The 17,904-nt window shown below is 43.4% G+C and overlaps 1 protein-coding gene across 3 annotated transcripts in view; it reads left to right on the forward strand.

Moving 5' to 3' along the window:
- Positions 1-17,904, forward strand: part of BACH2 (BTB domain and CNC homolog 2) — a 185,112-nt gene that overhangs the window by 98,267 nt on the left and 68,941 nt on the right. For all 3 annotated transcript variants that reach the window (XM_057379432.1, XM_057379431.1, XM_057379433.1), the window contains one exon: positions 4,560-4,710. The gene's annotated coding sequence lies outside the window, so the exon portion shown is untranslated. The remainder of the gene's footprint in view (positions 1-4,559; positions 4,711-17,904) is intronic.

Consider the following 17,904-nt stretch of genomic DNA (forward strand, 5'->3'; position numbering starts at 1 on the left):
TAGCCCTGTCTGGTTGATGTTTCACAGAGCTAACTGCAACCAGAGGACAAGGAGGGGTGGAAAATTCTCGTTATGCACATTCCCCAGCTCCTCTGAAGGTTTTCTGCTTAAGCTGGTTGGTTTTGTCCAGTGTAGCTGGGGAAATCCAATTTGCAGACTTGGCAGCACTCCTTCCCCTGCAGCCAGCCAGCAGTGGTTGTCTTGATGGTTCTCCTGGTGACTTCAACCATACTTTCTAGCCAGAGTGGTTTTGCCATTGTCTGAGAGARCAGCTCAATCTCATCTCCTCTGGCTGTTGACGCAGTTCACCCAGAGAGTGACACAATGCAGAGCTGGTCCTGACAGCCCTGGGATGGAGTGGGTACCTCCCTGTTCGTGATCCACACATCCTTGGTTGTGCTGGTTTTCTGCATCCCACCTCTGGACTCTGGGGAGGAAGCTGCTGTGCCCTTCTGACTCCTGGTTTTGGCTGTCCCTGGTTAAACAGTGCATGTGGGAACAAGCAGGAGTGATGGATGAGCACATTCTTTCCCTTTGGAAGAGCCACACAAGTTGTTACAAGGAAATTAAAGGCACTGAGGGTGAAGCAGACCATGTGTCTTTTCTGACATAGGTATCAGTATCACGTTGGGTTTAATTTACAGATTTCAGGGAGAAATCATGCATAGATGTCAGGCACTGCAAACGCCTTCTCAGCCTCAGGCGACCCTTCAAGCTACAAATGTTCCAATGAAGCTATTTCAACCAGAAACAAATCACACACAAAACGTAAAGAAAACACATTTGCTAATCTGTGATTGTATTGCATGTAACAAAGTGGGATCCTTGACTTCCCTGGGATCAGCTKCTGCACATATTTGTGTAAGTAGCATCACTGCACTCCATCAAGTGAGGCACTGCTTCAGAAAACACCAGCATTCCTGTGCTCACCTCTTCCTACTTGCAGGTGCACAGTGTTCCTTAAATATGTTTTTCCTCCTGTCCACATCTGAGAGAAGCTCACCAACTTGTCTCCTTGTGTGRTTCATTTTACTTAGCCTTGATTTTACCCACCCATGCCGAACATTAGGGTAAACAGCCCATTGTGTATTTGTAGCGTTTGTGTATTTGCTGTTCATATCCCTCATTGCCCACCCAGCTTCTCCAGTTTTCTTGAGCATGACAACACAACGTGTAGATATCTGAAACATCTTTTAGGGTAACTGGAGTAATACCCAGGTGCATTCATCATGCCCTCCTCAATTCACCTTGCTTGGTTTGTGCATTGCAAACGGAAGAACTTGCCAGTTTTCCTCCTCTTAAGCATTAAAGCCTGATTAAAAACAAAACCTGTCCTTTGAACATTCTGTCTGTATAACAGAAATCCAAACTGGAAGGTGTTTTCTTGAAGCAAATGGTTTTTCAACTTCATGCATTCTCCTGCCAGTTAGAGTGTCTGGTGTGTCTTCCTTTACATTTCCATTCCTCAGTGCTAATTTCAGCTGCCAAGGAGTACTGGAAGCCATCAGAAASGGGGAGAAAAAAAGTTAACCTGGTTCAAAAACGTACAAGAAGCTGTTAAACAATACAAGTTAATAACAAAAATCGAACAGATTTACTAAGTCCAGTTCGAAGTATTGTTTTTTTCCTAGATTTCTTCACAAGCTCTTAAGGCAGATGCTTCTTTTTAGAAGGTTTTCTTGCAACCTCCAAGACTCCAGGAGCTGGGTCTTTAAGCTGGTGTAGGTTAGTGATTTTTAGCCTCTCATGACCCTGTAACTGATGGCCCACATGTGCAGGTCTGTGCTGAGAGCTGAGACCTTGATGTGAGCAAGCCTTGGAGCAGAGGGTGCATCTTCCTTCCCCTGCCTAAGATCCASCTCTTCCCAGTGCTGTAAACCTGGCTGATCAGCATGTTAAAYTGCTGAAATTCCTCTTCTCTAGGTGCACTCTTGGCTCTACATTTCATACGAACTCAGTCTTTGTGTGTTCCTGTAAGTTTGCAACTGGACTAACAGTTTTGCCTTTAATAATTTGCCCGTTTCGGGAGGAGTCTTTTGTCRAATGGAAAGCATGAAGAAGCCCTCGTGCTGAGCATAGGCGGGGGTTAGGTTTCATTCTACCCTAAGCTGACCCCTGGGCAGAGAGATTCCTGCTTTAGTCTTTTAGATCATGTGTAAAACCTGATGCTGGCTGGATCAYCCGGCACAGGGCAAGAATATCTGGGGAACATGGGGCGAGGTATGGGGTGAGACATTTGCAGAAGGGAATGAAATGTTTGGGATGCAGCCTCATGCTTTATACAGCAGTGAACATCAATCAGGCCTTCTCAGAAAAGCTTCAGTGGTGCTGAAAGTCTTCTCTTCCCCCCCCCTCCCACCCCCTTTTTTTTTTCTTGTTTCCCTATTCTTCACTTCTTTCTATTCTCTTTTTCTTCTGCTGTATTGTGGCAAGTGCCATTTTTGCTCAGAAAACTAACTTATCCTTGAAAACACAGAGCCTTCCCTGGGTTTTRTCCTCTGGCCATTGAGTCAGCAACAGTTATTTTTGTTCTACCCGTGATTTATGGCTGAACAGATTTAGAGTTTATATTTTTAGGTTTATAGGCCATTTAGATAATGTGTATTTGTGACCATAAATATTTGGCACTCTTACGGTCTGTCAATGAATGTTATGCCGAATTGGAGAAAATTCTATAAACTGAAGAGACACAAGTATTGTGTTCCTAGCATAGTCTCTTGATTCTTTTCAAATACCTAATCAGGTAATCCATGAAGATAGCAATATTTTGCGTATGTGTTGGTAAAATATCTAGGAGGGTGCCATCCAGAAGAAATAACCTGCTTTTCATAAGTGAACCAATTCCCTGCAAGACTTTGAGTAACATGCAATAGGATCAGCTCTCAGAAAATATTGAAATTTTTTTACCAGGAACAGCATATTTAGAAAARCATTCACCAAATCTTTCTCATTTGCACTGCATTTTGGKTTTTTTTTTTWMYTTTTTWWKKRKKYMWKRWMMRGCATTAGTCATAAACAGACATAGTAGGCATCTCTTGAGAAACCAGAGTTTTTTACTGAAGAGTTAATTTTGCAAGTTTTTAAAAAATAAGAGTAGTTTTTTTAAAAAAATCTAAATTTTAGGGGTTTAATTTACTCCTCCTCACCTCCCCCTTTCTGTAGCTTCAGTTTGCGGTAATTCTGCAGACACAGCCTTTGCAATGATCCTTTGTAGATAGATCCATGCCGCTGCTTGTACTGCTGCTGTCCCCTTCTGTTCAAAAGAAAACCATCTTCCTTTCCACTCCCAGCTGCCAACTTTACTCAAGTAAATAGTAGTTAAGCATTCCAATGTTTTTTCCAGGAAAACAGTAAAGTGTTGGGTACTGACAACTTGAAAACCTCAACTTGAGAACCCCTGTAGCTTAAAGCTAATTACTTCTCCTCCCACAAGTATTTCCTCCCCAACCACTCCAGAGTGTGACTGCTTCCTTGATGGATGGGGAAGCCTTTTCCGGAGTGTGGGACTGGGATTGTGCACGCTGTGGGATCTGTGTTGTGTGGTGATGCCGGGATTTGTGGGTTTCAGCCCTCCCTGCAGCCCCCTGGCCCCAACCCTGCTCTCACCAGCCTTCTCCATCCTGGTGTGCCTCCCCTCCAGGGACTGAGCCCTGAACCCCTTGCACAGAGGTGACAGCACACTGAATTTTCTGTGGGCAGATGAACATTTTATTCTCTCTCCAATTTTCTTTTGACGTGACTGGCGTGACAGGTAGCTTTGCTTTAGGGTGGCTGCAGGACTATGACACGCATCACGTCAACCCAGGGATACCAAAATAAGCTGATGGTGTTTCTTCTCTGAAGCTCCCCAGAGTAAAGGAGAAATAAGGAAACAAATTTCACATTCCTAACTTAAATTCCTTGACAAAATCAATGGCAAGCTTTGACAAAAGCCAGTATYAAATTTATTTAAAGCCTAGAAGATTAATTTAATGGTTTTGTTGGAATTTCTTTCTGATGTGATGTTCAGTTTCATAGAACCACAACATGGTTTAGGTTAAAAGATAATCTGGTTTCAGCCCATCTGCCAKGGACAAGGACACCTATCACTASACCAGGTTGCTCAAAGCCCCATCCATCCTTGGCCTAGAACACTTCCAGGGATGGGGTATCCACAGGTTCTCTGGGCAACCTGCTCCAGTGCCTCAGCACCCTCACAGTAAAGAATTCCTTAGTATGTATGCATAAGTATGCACATACYTGTGAGATGAACTGGTAGAATAATCACAGAAGTCTTAGTTTTATCTGTTCTGTAATTCTTCTCAGCAGCCTCATGTCTGGGTGTTATATGGATGCCAGAAAAAGATGGTCTTTATTGCGAGGTATTTACAGCTTAGAGCTTGGAGGAAATGTGAAATGGGCGTAAAATAATTGTCATGTTTGACATAAAGACATTCTATGTTAAAAAAAAGAAAAAAGGCACCCCAATTTTTTCTTKTACAATTAGAAGGAGAAAACAAAGACGTGCTTGTGAATATTCAGTGCTTGATTCTTTAATGCCTGCCTTTATTTTCTTTTAGGTTGCTACAGCTGAGTTGCCAGAACACTGCCCCACAGAACTTTGGAGGGTCACTTCTTAATGGATTGCTGCAGCCTCGTAATTTCTCCATTGATCCTGTTCCCTGCATCGTGAGAACATTTTAGCCAGCACAGAACCTAGAAAAGTTACATGTAAGTCAAGATTRCAGTTCCTTTCTATTTAAAGAAAAGATGAAAGACAAAAGAAAAAAAGAGATCTTGGGGAGGCAAGGTGGAAGCAGTAAATATCACACTTTAGAAAAACACTGTAAAAGCTGTAATTCAACTGCAAACATTAGGTGGTGAATAAATTGTTATTGAAGTCGTTACTTGCTTTTTTAACCTAAATAGTGATTGTCATTTTGACGGCTTCTCTAAGTGTTCTGCTACTACAGTAAACCATAGCGAGAAGTGCTTAAAATAGCTCTGTTCGCCCCATTGCCCTGACTGCGCTTTGTTTTTCTCTGAAACTGGCTGCGTGTGTGTACACTTACCTTGGTGTGCTCTGCCAAAGCTGCACGTGCTCTGYGTGAGTTTGGAGGCCATCATCTGCCCAACAGGACTGAGGGCACCCCTCTGTTTCTCCTGTGATAAAATCCATAGCCTTTTCTTTTGGGGTTGCTGGAATATTTCCTGTGGAGGAGCCCTGGTGCTGCTTCATGCTTCAGCCTGCTGCCCCAAAAGGCTCTGTAAGCGTCAGTCATGTCTTCATTGCCACCTCCAGCTCCTTCCAGGTGGAATTAGGTGCTCTACCTGATAAAGAAAGCTGTGCACAGATCTGCTAGGGCCAGATTGAGGGGACTGCAGGCCCGTTACTACCTCCTCAGCCTGGGTAGCATCTCCCAGTGCTTGTTGTGCTTTGATTTTTCTCCCAAGATGGGGAGCAGTTTATGAYGCTGTGCACATACTTCCTCCCTGATCCTGTGGTGGCTGAGCCCTCCTCTGCAACCTTGCATTGCACAACCTGAGATAGAATCACTGGGGAGAAATTGGTTTGACCCTCTGCAATTCTAACCCTAATTCAGCATTTCTAACCCTAATTTTGTGCTCTGAGGTAGAAGAAGCTTCTGGAACATTGTGATGATGGCATGGATGAGGTGGTCTGTGCTCTGTGCAGGATGGGACACCCCAGAACTGACAAGTTGAGAAAAGGCTCGAGCACAACTTAATTTCATTATTTTTTAAAACAAAACCAGACCTCGTTGTGGTTAAGAGGTTTTTATCTTCGAGATGGTGGTATGAAGCAGCTTGACACAGGGAGGTAATAGAAAACTGGGGTTCATAGTGTGGTGCTGTGCATGCTACAGCCCTTGTTTGTTCATTGCAGTAACCGCTTCCTGTGATGCAGTTTAATCAGAGCAGGGCAGTGAAGCAGACCACAACAGTCCTTACTGGTCAGTTTTTCTTGAAAGCTTGCTAACACCATTTTTAATCTTAGGAACTGCTCTGTAATACTAATTCTTAAAAAAATATGAGTGTTTCGGAACCAAAGCATTTAGAAGTATACATTAGAAGTATACCTTTATTTGGAGTATTTTATTTGTTTCTGTGACACTAAGAGATTTACTTAAAACAAGAAAAGTCTATTGCAAAAGGAGGATAGAGTAATTTAATGCATATGGAAATTCAGTTTCTAAAGAGAGGATTTTTTTTTCTGGTGTGATGAGTATCAGCAAAAACAATGGTGAAGTCGTAGGCAGTGGAGAAAGTCTGGGTAATAACAGAATTCACTGTCAAAGAGGCCTTACAAGGTGTGAGTTTGATTTCGTTTTCCAAAAAAGGGAGAGTGTTGCCATTTCCTTGGGGGCTTGGCATTATCTGGTGCAGTTATTAATCGAATCCCCCTTAGTAGGAATTGTCTGACTACAGGAAAATTTTGGATCCAGCTTGAAWTTTGTTTTTAGTGCTTGTCTTAAGGGAAGAAAACGTGAAAATATGAGTTGTAACAGCTAGGCAGGCAGAAAAAGCTTGTTTTTCATTAGTCCTACTTAGCACTATTCCCATGAGGTTTGGAAGCCTTATTCACAATTTTTGCAGGCTTTTCTCATGATGTTTGAAAACCTTATCATTAGGCATCTTGCAAATTCACTATTAAAAACACTTCCAGAGGAACTAACTTCAAAAATATCATCCTTGTTGGGGGACTTGAAAAAGCAGACAGAAATGGGGAAAAAAAAMCCTCCTCTCATTCCAAGAAGTGCACAGGAAGCTTCGTCTTGCTTCTTGTTGTGCCACAAATAATCATATGTCTCCTTTTACAAGAAGAAAATCAGGTCTGAGGGCCAAATGAACTTAGAAATCAATGTGAAGGGTATAGGAGCCATCATCAAATGTGTGCTTTTCCTTTTTTTCTTCTTTCCCTTTTTTTTTCTTTCTTCTTTCTCTTTTAACTATGGTTATGTGCTTGAGGTATGCATAATTTTTAAACCATGGTGCGTGCTCTAGCTCCTAGAACACCCATGCATCACCACCCCGGCTGTTGGCTGGGGTTGCACCCGTTGTGTGTGCAGATCCACATCAGCACAGGTAGATGTGAGGGCAAGCTGCCCGTTCCTGATTTGATTTCTCAGTGTTTCCCACTGCCTGGCTGTTTTTGATGACAGGCCCTGCTTGTAACAATTACCTTGTTATAGCAATTTCCATAGAAATAAGTGGACTTTCRCTTGTTAATTAGCCCTGCTGGAAAGAGCAGTCGCAGAAGGCTGACCCAGCTGTAACGACTCTGCTCTTGCTTTTCCCAGGGTGCAGTGGGATGAACAAATATGCCTTCTCCTCCTTCCATTTACTAKTTCACTTTTATAATACTACTAGGATGCTGATTGATATGATCTCCATAAAAATAGTACTTAGTGATGTGTGAGTTCAAAGCAGAAGGTCCCTTCCTTGTTCTGATGGAACATATTGCAAAACTCTGTTATGGTGCATGTGCCAAGACAGTAAAAAGAAAATCCCACTATTTCTCCAGGTTCTCTGGGAATTAATCCTAGGTAGGTTAGGTTGAGTGTATTGTCAGGTGGGAGTACAGCAGGTGGGGAGAGGCTGTACTCTCTCTGCTGAGCAGCTCTCTCCATTTGTTATCCCGAACAGTCACAAATGACAGGGAATGTGCAGCGTTGTGCTTCAGAGCAGCTGCTGGGGCAGGGCTGCTGGCATCCTAGTGGAGACAGGCAACTGTTCCTACCAGTGTCCATACTCTGCTCACAYTTCTCCCTCTGTTTTATCCCCTTTAAAAGCAGCAAAAAATAACATCTCTATCAATGTCCTGCATCTCGTAAAAAGACCAGGTTTGTACTGCTTATCCAATGCTGAGAATTCAGCAAGGGCCTCTGAGTGCTTTATACAGGATAAAAAAATAAGGCAACTCAGAACTCAGAAACTTCAGTACAGAAATTTCATACTTGCTAGGTATGAGTTCTTCAGACTATTTAATTTTTTTTTAGAAAGATTTCTTGACATCTGTCCTGTGATCATTTCTAGGCAGATGTAAATAATGTAAAATTTTAAATACGCAGATATTGGTGRTTAAATGTCTGTCACCTGACTACCACCACAGCCTGGGAAAGATGTGTCTTCTTTAAAATCTGCACTTAAAGGTCAGATAACTTGACAGAATTCAGAAGGAAGTCAGATTTCTGAAGGCRAAATTGTGTCATTTTGGACATTGACTTTCCAAACACTCCTAACTGTCAGTATCAAGCCCTCTTCCCAAGTGCCATAACCGTACCTGAWGATGTTGGCAGGTTTATCTTACTAGATGAGAGATGTGGCCATGTCTGCGTTTCATAATTTTTCTGGTACCTTTTCCTGTCAGAGTACTGTTTTCATAGGGGCAAAGGCACTTCCTTACCTATTTTATGGTACTGGCATGTCAGGACTCTGTATCTCATGCATCAGTGTGTGGAGTGTCTCCTGCCTTGGGGACCTTCACAACTTCCCATGGCATCCTGTCCAGCGAGCACTGCCAGCAGCACCGYRTCATTCCCTCRGTGTCATCAGGTGCTTCTTGGCACCATCGGTGTCTCTGTGCCTGAACCAGGCTGCACCCCCAGCCTGAGGGGCTGGGCACAGCTTTTGATAAGTGCTACAAAAACATCTGTTGACTAAATGTAGATGTGTGTGCGTATATAAAAATGAAACCTTTATGTCTATAAAAGTTGCATACATGTTGCATACATGTAGAGTGCCATAYGAAAGCAAATTCCTCTGACACCTCTCTCGTTGTTGCCACTGACCACAGGTTGGTTTGTTTGTCACCCCAGCGGTGCCACGGGCTGCGTGGGCGCGCGGCGTCATTGATCTGTTTACTCGGCGTTCCCCATGTGGCYGCCGTGTTGTGGCGAGGATTTTTATTTTTTGCTGTGGCAGGTGACAGCCCGGGTGTGTGTGCGTGTGCCAGCCCAAGGGACTGAGTCACAGCCCTTCCTCCGCCCGGGGCCAGCGGCACTTCCCCTTTCCCGGTGGGGTGAGATGCCAGCAGGACGCCGTACCAGCCTGCGCATTGMTTTATTATATTTTTTTACAGAAAAGCCTGAGAGATGGTGACAGCAAGACCGACTTTCTCYATAACCCAAACCAGTGAAAAGTAAAATCCATCTCACCACATCAGTTTTGTTTTCACTGCTGGCTCAACCTCTCCTCTCCCTCTGGCAGAGCCCTGCACAGTCATTCAGTGCCCGGCTTGGGGGTGGTGTGGTTGTTAGCTCASTGGTGTATGACCCATTTATTTTCATAATACTTAGATACCCGCGCTTCTGCAGCGTTCAGCACACAGGTCCTGCGACCTAAATCCTCGKCAGAAAAGCACACACCTGATTTCAGCGGCGTGCGCGGAGAGCAGCCGGCTGTGCCCTTGGCTTGTCGGGAGCCGCAGGAAGGTGATGCGCTTTTGGGGTCTAGCGGAAAATTGATGAGCAAAGGCAGCTAAAGGTACATTTTTCTGGAGCCAGCACTTCGTCTTCGATCATTTAGTTAAATATTGATTGCTAGCTGATGGCTCATGTTTCCTGTTACGATTTACAAAGAGTTGAGACATAAAAGCGTTGTATTGGATCGTTTTCTAGCTATAATAACTTGCACTTTCAGCGATAGCAAGATGATTAATGGCACGAGGTTGTTCACTCTCATCGTCTCCAGGCATGGCATCACTCTCCTGTTGGGTCTGGTCTTAAGATGGATCTTTATTCCTTTATTTCTTTTTAACTCAGCTGGTTGAATTAGTTTTCTGTGGGTTTTCAGATGATAATTAGGTTCGTGCTTCTGTTACTTTCWGTAAATGGAAAGAATCAGGCATAGGACACACAGGAGAGAAAACGGGCATCATAGTAGACCTGAGAGTTTTAGCTGTAAAATTAAAGAGTAATTTGCAAAGTGACTTGAAGTAAAGTGGATTTAAACACAATGAAATCATCCTTGACAGCAATTTGTTTGAAGTTCTTCTACTGCTATGAGTGTAAAGGAATTTTTTTTTTTAATTGCCAGTTTCTGGGTAGAGTGTGCAGCATAATTTCTCACAGGTAAGTGAAGCATTAACTCCTCGTACCTCAGTAGTTTGGGCAGTAGTGGAAGAAACWGAGAGTTAGGGGAAGCACCTTCTCCATTTGAAAATCAGTCASTGGTCAGCTAACTTAGAGAARGAATTTACACTGGTACTGGGAAAARATGTATGAAAATCCGAGARAATCCTGGACARTAGATATAGCATGTGAAAAGCYGTCTTCAGTGTTTAACAGAATATAATGGYGCTCTAGATATAAACTGGAAAAAAAAGTAACAGCAGCTCGCTAGTTTGCATCCCAGGTTCAGATGAGCCATGAGTTTTGGGGTTTTTGCATTTATATACTTTTGCTGTAGGTGTTGGAAGTGTGGGTGGCCACGAAAAAGCAGTGGTTACAATAAGATTTTCCATTGATTGCCCTTTGTGTACAACTAAAAATAAGATTCAAATGCTTCAGCATTTGTAGAGCAAGCATATTTCTCCTAGCTCTGATGACTGGCTTGCCTGCAGCTTCAGCTCTGTCTGGTGGGTGAGTCCTAGGTTTTAATGCTTGTAAATGGGTTGTGTTGGAAGGAGAGTCAGAGATTACTTATGGTGTGGTCTGGCTGTGTTAATTCATCAACTTCTTACTGGAAGAAARAAAGAAAAAGTAGTTAGGCTTAGTACATAAGTAAAAGGTGGTGATGAAAGAATTTTGGAAGCAGTATTGTTCTGCTGTCTGGAAAAAGCAGCTTTGGAGAGGACTGAACGATCTTTAAAGTCAAAACTTTCAAAACTTTACTGGTATACCTCAAATTGGTGATCCAGAACTTCATCTTCTGGCAAAGAAAAAAGCAAAGGAAAAAAGGAAAAAAAAAATGGAAATCTATACAAATCTGCTGAGCTTAAGAAACTCATTCTCAGGGTTAACTTTTGGCAGACAAAATCCTTTTGGTTTGCTTTTTAGGGTGGCTATTGAAATGCACTGTCTGATGCTTTTCCAGGTAGTTGCACTGGTTAGGAATTCACTAAMCCAGTTGCAGTATCTTGAGCTACTAAATGTGTTCTGACCACATTAATTGATATGTCAGCTCATGGCCAAGAGAAGTATTAAAGAGATGTCAGTATATGCAGGGAAATTTGTAGCTTCATGGTGTCAGCTTTGGTGCTGTCCCAGCTTCACTCATTAAGTRGCTGTGGCATTTCCAGAGAATGAGTGTGCCTGTGCATGTCAGGCTTCTCAGTCTGATGTCATTCCTGTGATGGATGAATAGAGAGAGCATTTGTCCAAGAGCTGCAGGACCAAAGGTAGAGGCTGAAAACTTGCGTTCTGCTGTGTGGCAGCTTGAGCATCACAGCTTTCTGGTCACTTCATAACCTTCCCAGCTTTGCCAGGCTTGGCAGGGGAGCAGAGGTGTTGGGCTTGAAAATCGGGCTGCGTAAGACAATAGGTTTTCACTCTGACTAACRCCACGTGGTGCAGAGGATGTTGGGTGCTGGGGGCACTTAGAGCATACGTTCTTGTTCCATGGACTAGTCACGCTGTCAGTGGTGAGTCTTTTACTAGACAATGTAAAATCCTTTAAATTAGCCTGGTGTAGTGCTTGATCTCTTCCTAGGAGAGCTCGGTGCCTGTCATTGCTGCCTTACTTTTGCCTTTTTGCTGAGATGTGCCTTTCTGCTTTTACATCTCTGCCTGCCCATTGGACAGGCTCTTGCCTTGATACAAAGTACAAATGGCAAGAGAGCTGATGCAGTAATCAAAACTTGAGATATTTCAGGTGGGAACAGGCAAAACTTCAGCAATTACTAGTTTCCCCCGCGGGCAATTACATTACCTCTGTTATAATTACCTGCACGTCTCAGTCCTGTAGGTGACCAGATGCTGACAAGGGGCATAATCATTTGTTTTAACATTTTTCTGTAGAATTTKCCCTTTTTCAGTACAGTTGTAGAGGTGGTTTTTTTTTTCTCCCCACCTACCCTTCCTTTTCTAGTGCTGTGCCTGCTGCAGGTGAGTTCAACCCTGATGTCTTTGAAGATAATGACAGGAGAGAGCGCAACGTGTGCGTCATGTGGCAGCGGCACTCCCGCGCCGATCGCTGCTGCTGTGCTTTCCAGCGGGATGAGACATCCTGGGCTCTGCCAGGGGGATCGCCACACGGGCTATTTTTAGAGATGGCACACAGGGCGCATTGTGCAACTATCAGTACCCACTGCTGTGCTCTTCATTTTTTCCCTTGTATGGTGATGCGGTTTTAAAGGTGTTTGCCTTTCCCTTGAAGAGGTAGAAGGATGTCTTTTTGATTTTATTAACTACTTGTAGAGCTGCTCCAGGGAATCTGTGAGGTTGTGTTTTCTGGACATGGTTTGAAAGGGACAGTCCTACACGTGGCCGCTAAATTAGGGTTAGTGTAAGTGACACAAACAATGTGGTTGAGATTTCGGCTGAAGAGCCCTAAAAACCTTTCGGGTTGCAAAGCAGAACCACTACCTTGGGAAAACCCCTCCTTGTTTTTGTTTTTTTTTTTTTTAACTTTACCACAGAAAACAATCTGTACTCTGGCATTTTTGTCATAAGCTCTTTCTGTGGCTCTCAGTTTCTGGAATCCTTTGAACAGCCACCTCCTGCTGTAAGGACGTTCTGTGAGACGGTGACAGCCACATGTGCTTTGGGATGTGGTGCAGCCTCACAATGGGAGCAGAGCTGGACACAGCAGCTGACTGGTGGCTTCTCCCCATCACTGCTGGAGGAGCAGGGCTGGCCAGTCACGGGCTTCTTATTGCATTGCTGGAATAATGCAAAAACATTAGCAATGGAGATTTGCTGTAATGGTGTATTTTAAGTGCGTCTCTGCTCTGCCAGCTTCACTTTTAATGCACTCGGTTAAGGAATGCTTTGGAGGTTGCTGCTAATGGATGAATCTCCCAGAAAATTGGAATTTTGAAATAAGATTGACACTTTGGAGTGAGAAATATAAATCTAATGAGAGTATTTCAGCAGAGGTTTGTAATTAGGAATGAATGGAGGGAATTTGTRCGCGCAGTCTGCAGAAGGGCACAATGGAAGGTGAAATTGCACCCTCTGCGCTGAATGAGGGATGAAAGCCAATGTATCAGTGTCATGGCATGACAGTGTAGAGTATAAATGATACTGTCACTGAGTGCTGCAGAAGGTATCAAGGGAATTCCACTCCAGTAAATTACATTACTTAGACAGACCTGAAGGCATTGTGTCTGAATGATTGGAGGGAAAAAAGGTTGTCAGCACAAAGCAGAAGATATTATAGAACAACTGGCTGCAGGCTTGCAAGGTGATGTTTTTCTGATGTTTACCATGCAAAGCTTTTCAGATGCTATTTAAATTTTTTTGGGGCTGAATTACAAATGTATTGATGAAGCAAAAGTATTTTTTGAGATGGGGTTTGGAGTGGATYCCAGCCTGCAGGAAAAGGTGTGAGCATGCACAGCTCCCGTTTTTTCATTAGGAATTGGGACTCCTTCAGACCTGAGAAAAATCTAKTCATGTGTTCCCAGCTCAAGGAGTGTTTTCTAATGCATTGCTTCATTTCACTGAGGACTCCCTTTTTGGCTTGGATTTTGCGTTTGGGGTGATTCTAGCATAGATTTGTGGGGAGAGGTGGGTTGTTACTATTCTCGCTACCAGTGAGGGGCTGGACTGTGGTGAGCAGCAGCAAATCACGGGGTACAAACTTTAATGTCTCCTTTAGAGGCTTGGTGAGGTCTGTGATGTAGGCAGGTGGGAGCATGATGTCATGGTGACAATGCGGCAAAAATCCAGAGACTTACTCCTTTCAGCATGTATGCACTGATGCATCACAGSGTGTTCCTCGCACTGTTCTGCTTTTTGCCCACCAAACCCCTCTGCCAACACCAGTCCCAGCCACAGTGATGGTGTTGAGTGGAATAGTTACTTCTCACAATTTTATTCTCTGTAATGACCTATTACATCCACCCGCACAGGGACAGTACCTTAGAGATGGGGTTTAACTGCTTCTCTGTCTCTGACACACAGACAACACCTACATGCTTCTGTAATTTCCTAGTTTGCTCATGGGGTGACACAGCCCAGCTCCCACAGTTCTCCCAAACTGCTGCTTGATGATAAAACATCTGTTCCCCGAAGATGCTGTATTTCATCCTGTGGTACATATTAAGTTCTGCTTCTCTTGGGGCTTTTTGTAAAACTTCAGCAGTCTTTGTCCTTCTTAAAAAGGTATTTTCCCACTTGCCTACTCATAAAAAGCATCACTGAAAGTACATGCTATAAGTAATGATAAGGGAGCAGGCGTCGTTTCTGCTCTCCAAAACTTGGTTTTTGACAAAACCCCCACAAGGCAGGAAGATGGACATGCAGCACAGTTTTAGCAATCCTTTGAACAAGCGTCTTCACATGGAAATGGTGATTCAAGTTATGGGAGCATTAACCAGGAAATATGGCCAAACTGAAGGGTGCTGACTCTAGGGAGGCAGCAGTTCAAATCTGTAAGGGCTGTGGACTCAGCCCTTACAGCCTGAAACCAAAGCATCAAACCCACAGACTGTGTGAAAAAGCAGTCAGGCATCTGTGGAAAAGAAGATGCCCTGTGTGGGATGGGATTCAGTAGTGGAGCAGTTTAGTAGTGGGTCCTGATCACAGCCAAAGGTGAGTGGGAAGAAGCAAAGTGTAATTTCTGTCTATGCCTCCCGCATTACCACTGGGTTGGAGTGGTCCAARGTGTAGGACTGTCTCTGTCTGTCTGTCTGGATAAAAAGAGGAATTCAGATGTTAGAAATATAAAGATGGTCCTTAGACCATCATTGTCTTGGGAAACTGCTATGTCTGCTTTAGCAACTGCTCGTGATATTGTTAAAAACCTGCTGWCACTCACTTGTACCGTGGTATTTTGTGTCAAAAGCTGGCACTTTGACACATCTGGTTTTTTGCATGTTGGGAAAGCAAATGCTTTTTTCTCATATTTAGTGTTATTCCTGTGGTCATGATCAAGCCATGTTTTAAAAACGTGGTTCTTTGTAGCCATCCATCAATCCACAGAAGGTCCACCAGTTCTCACAGCCATAGCTACTTGTATGGGGCCGTTTTCCTCTTCCCATGCTTGGTCCTGCAGCACGAATGCCTATAACCAGCACCTGTGAAGTCACCAGGGCCACTCAGGGGAGTGATAGGTGCAAAACTGGGTTTCAAATGCTTCAAAGTACTGTGTTTGCAAGAGTGGAATAGAGCAGGAGAAGGAATGACCAAACTATGCCTTAGGGAAGACTGGGAGACCAACCATTACTGCTTTAACTGAGGGAGATATCGAGCCTGCTCAGTCAGATCGGTATCCCCTGGCAAATCCATTTTGTTGTGTAAATGGCTCCCTGCGGTCCCAGAAGACTGTCGCTATCTCTTCCTATCTTGTACAGTGGATTTCTGAATAATCAATCTTGGTGCAGGAAAGCTGTGGTTTAGTAAGTGTAGCTTGCTAACGACTCGGTGGTTTAATCTTAATTCTCACTCCTAGCACTTTTGATAACACAGGGCTATAAAGTTTGACATTGTGGAAACTTCTCTGTGAATTCTGATTTGCTTGCCAAAAAATCAGCCTATTACTGTTAATTTGCCTCTTATCATTAGTGTTATTAAACTGACGATTGATGTGTAAAAACTGCCATTTGCATGAAGTTCACCAAACTACAATAAAAGACACTTTTGTTCTGACTTGGTAAGGAGAGAGGGAAAAAAAAGCAGCTAAATAACGCTASTTCTAACAGCAGAGATGTTCATATAAAGACATGTTCTGAACAATAAGATCGTTTATCCATGTATGACATAAATACATCGGAATTTAAATAATGAGAGATCTTGTGAAATGCAGCAAAATGCACACCACTGGCATTGTGAAGTTTCCCTTCTCTAAAGCCCTGTTCTCAGAGAAAAGCAGCTTTACTTTTGCTTTGAAAATCCATTATCATAAGCCTTTTTTTTAAAAAAAGCGTTTGTCGTAGTGCAATATTAAAGCAATTTTATACCCTAAGAGCAGCTCTTTCGTAAGGTAAAATGCAATCCCATGTGTGTATGTAATTGCGGTTTATAATACTTCTCACAGCCCTAATTTCCCCAAAATTAAGAAAACCACTAACCTTTTTAGGCTTTCCCTTTCCTAATTGTTTTTGTTCTCCCTGTCTTTCTTCCACAAAATATTCTTTTTTTAAAATCCCTGCTCAGGAAGGAAAAAAAAAAAAAAAAAGCACAGAACACTCTCTGGATTCATTGCAAAACACTGYTTGAAGGAAGCATTTTAAGAGTTTAGGTTAAAAAGTTTCTGCTTCTTTCAAACTACATGGGTGACATTGCTATTTTGGGAGACCGTGCCATCTGCTTGTTAACCAAAAAGCAGGGAAGATATTCCTAGTTCTAGTATAGAGTTTTGGGTTGGTTCCACATAAAATTCCTGACTGATCTCCGCTTGTGTTTGCCCCCTCTATAAGCTAAGGAGAGCAAGGCCACTCATTTCTTCTGCCTTCACAGCTCCCAAGGAAAAGATGCTCAGCTTGGGGTTCTGGGTAAAACATGGTTGTTCACAGCAGGCACAGTCCATCATGGTATATGAGGTCCCTAATTCTTCCCTGCAGGTGTTCTTGTCACAGAAGCTGTGACAASGAGTAAAAGAGTAATGTAGTGCCCAGCCTCTGATGTGCCACAGGTGACCACTACCTGTGGGTGAAGAAGAGGGCGTCTGGGGGAGGCTTGGTTGAGTTCTGTTGGAAGAGTTGAGTTTGTGTTTGAGTAAGAAAGGGAGAGGACATATTTTCTGGGGTACTGCTTAGTTTTGGGGAAAAAACAAAAACCAGAAGGACAAGGTTTCGTGGCCCACAGATCAGCCATCTGCCAGGTAGTGCAGGTGGAAAAAGGGCAGGAGCTAGAGAGGACAGGAAGACTGTCMTTCCCTATGTGGAGAAGAATGGCAGGACTTGGAGTACACATGGATTGAAGGAAGAGGTAGACATGAGTCAAGGTGAGCAAGGTGGAGTCTGGTGAGTCAGTGGAAATGGCAGCAGGGGAACATGGAAATGTGAGGAGACATTACTGTGGTCCTCCGTAGGTGAGGAAGACATTCGAGACAGGAGAGATTTAAGTCTATACTATATTGCTGGAGTATCTGCAAATACATATGTATCATCGTTACAATATCTTCCTGACTGGCAAAATGTTTCATCCCATCTCTGTTGACAGAAAAGATTGCCTGCTGATAATTGCTTTGCTTAAGTGTCTGATAATATGCCAGAAATGAGAGCATTCTCTGTTAGGTCATCTTTAATTATGCATGTACCACCTGTCAGCTTTAAATCTGGARAAGATTAGTTTTCTCATTGGATTTAGAGTGGGGAAGAGAGCCTTCAACAAGAGGACTAGGCTGTTGCAAACAGTGTCTATGGGGGAGTTTCACAAGCAGTCTCCTCATCATCCCTAGTCATGGATACCGCTGTTGGCACATGCGGAAATATTTGAAATATTGCCTAAGCTCGCTGTCGTAGCGATGGGTTTCGCAGGAAGAGGATTTCAGACCATCTGTTGCGTTTTTTAGTTTTCATCTTTCCCCATTTCAAAGGGAGAGGGAGCGCTGAGGTGGGGGAGGACACGTGACGGGTTGTGGCTCCTTCGGCACTGCTGGGAGGAAATCCCCCCCAAGAGGCATGTGAGGGGTTATTTACTTCCCACTGGTGAAAGCACCCAATAAAACTGGTCAGGCCAGTGAAGGTATTCCAAGTTAATAGGAAATTGAGGGCTCAAAAGACTGAAAAATTATGAGGATGAGTGCTTTGCAGAAAACCWCAACTGGAGGAGATGGTAAAGGTCTCTGCGAATATTA

Source organism: Malurus melanocephalus, unplaced genomic scaffold (genome assembly GCF_030028575.1).
Source record: "Malurus melanocephalus ecotype Western Australia unplaced genomic scaffold, MMel_1.1 scaffold_405, whole genome shotgun sequence".
In the NCBI taxonomy this organism is placed as follows: Eukaryota; Metazoa; Chordata; class Aves; order Passeriformes; family Maluridae; genus Malurus; species Malurus melanocephalus.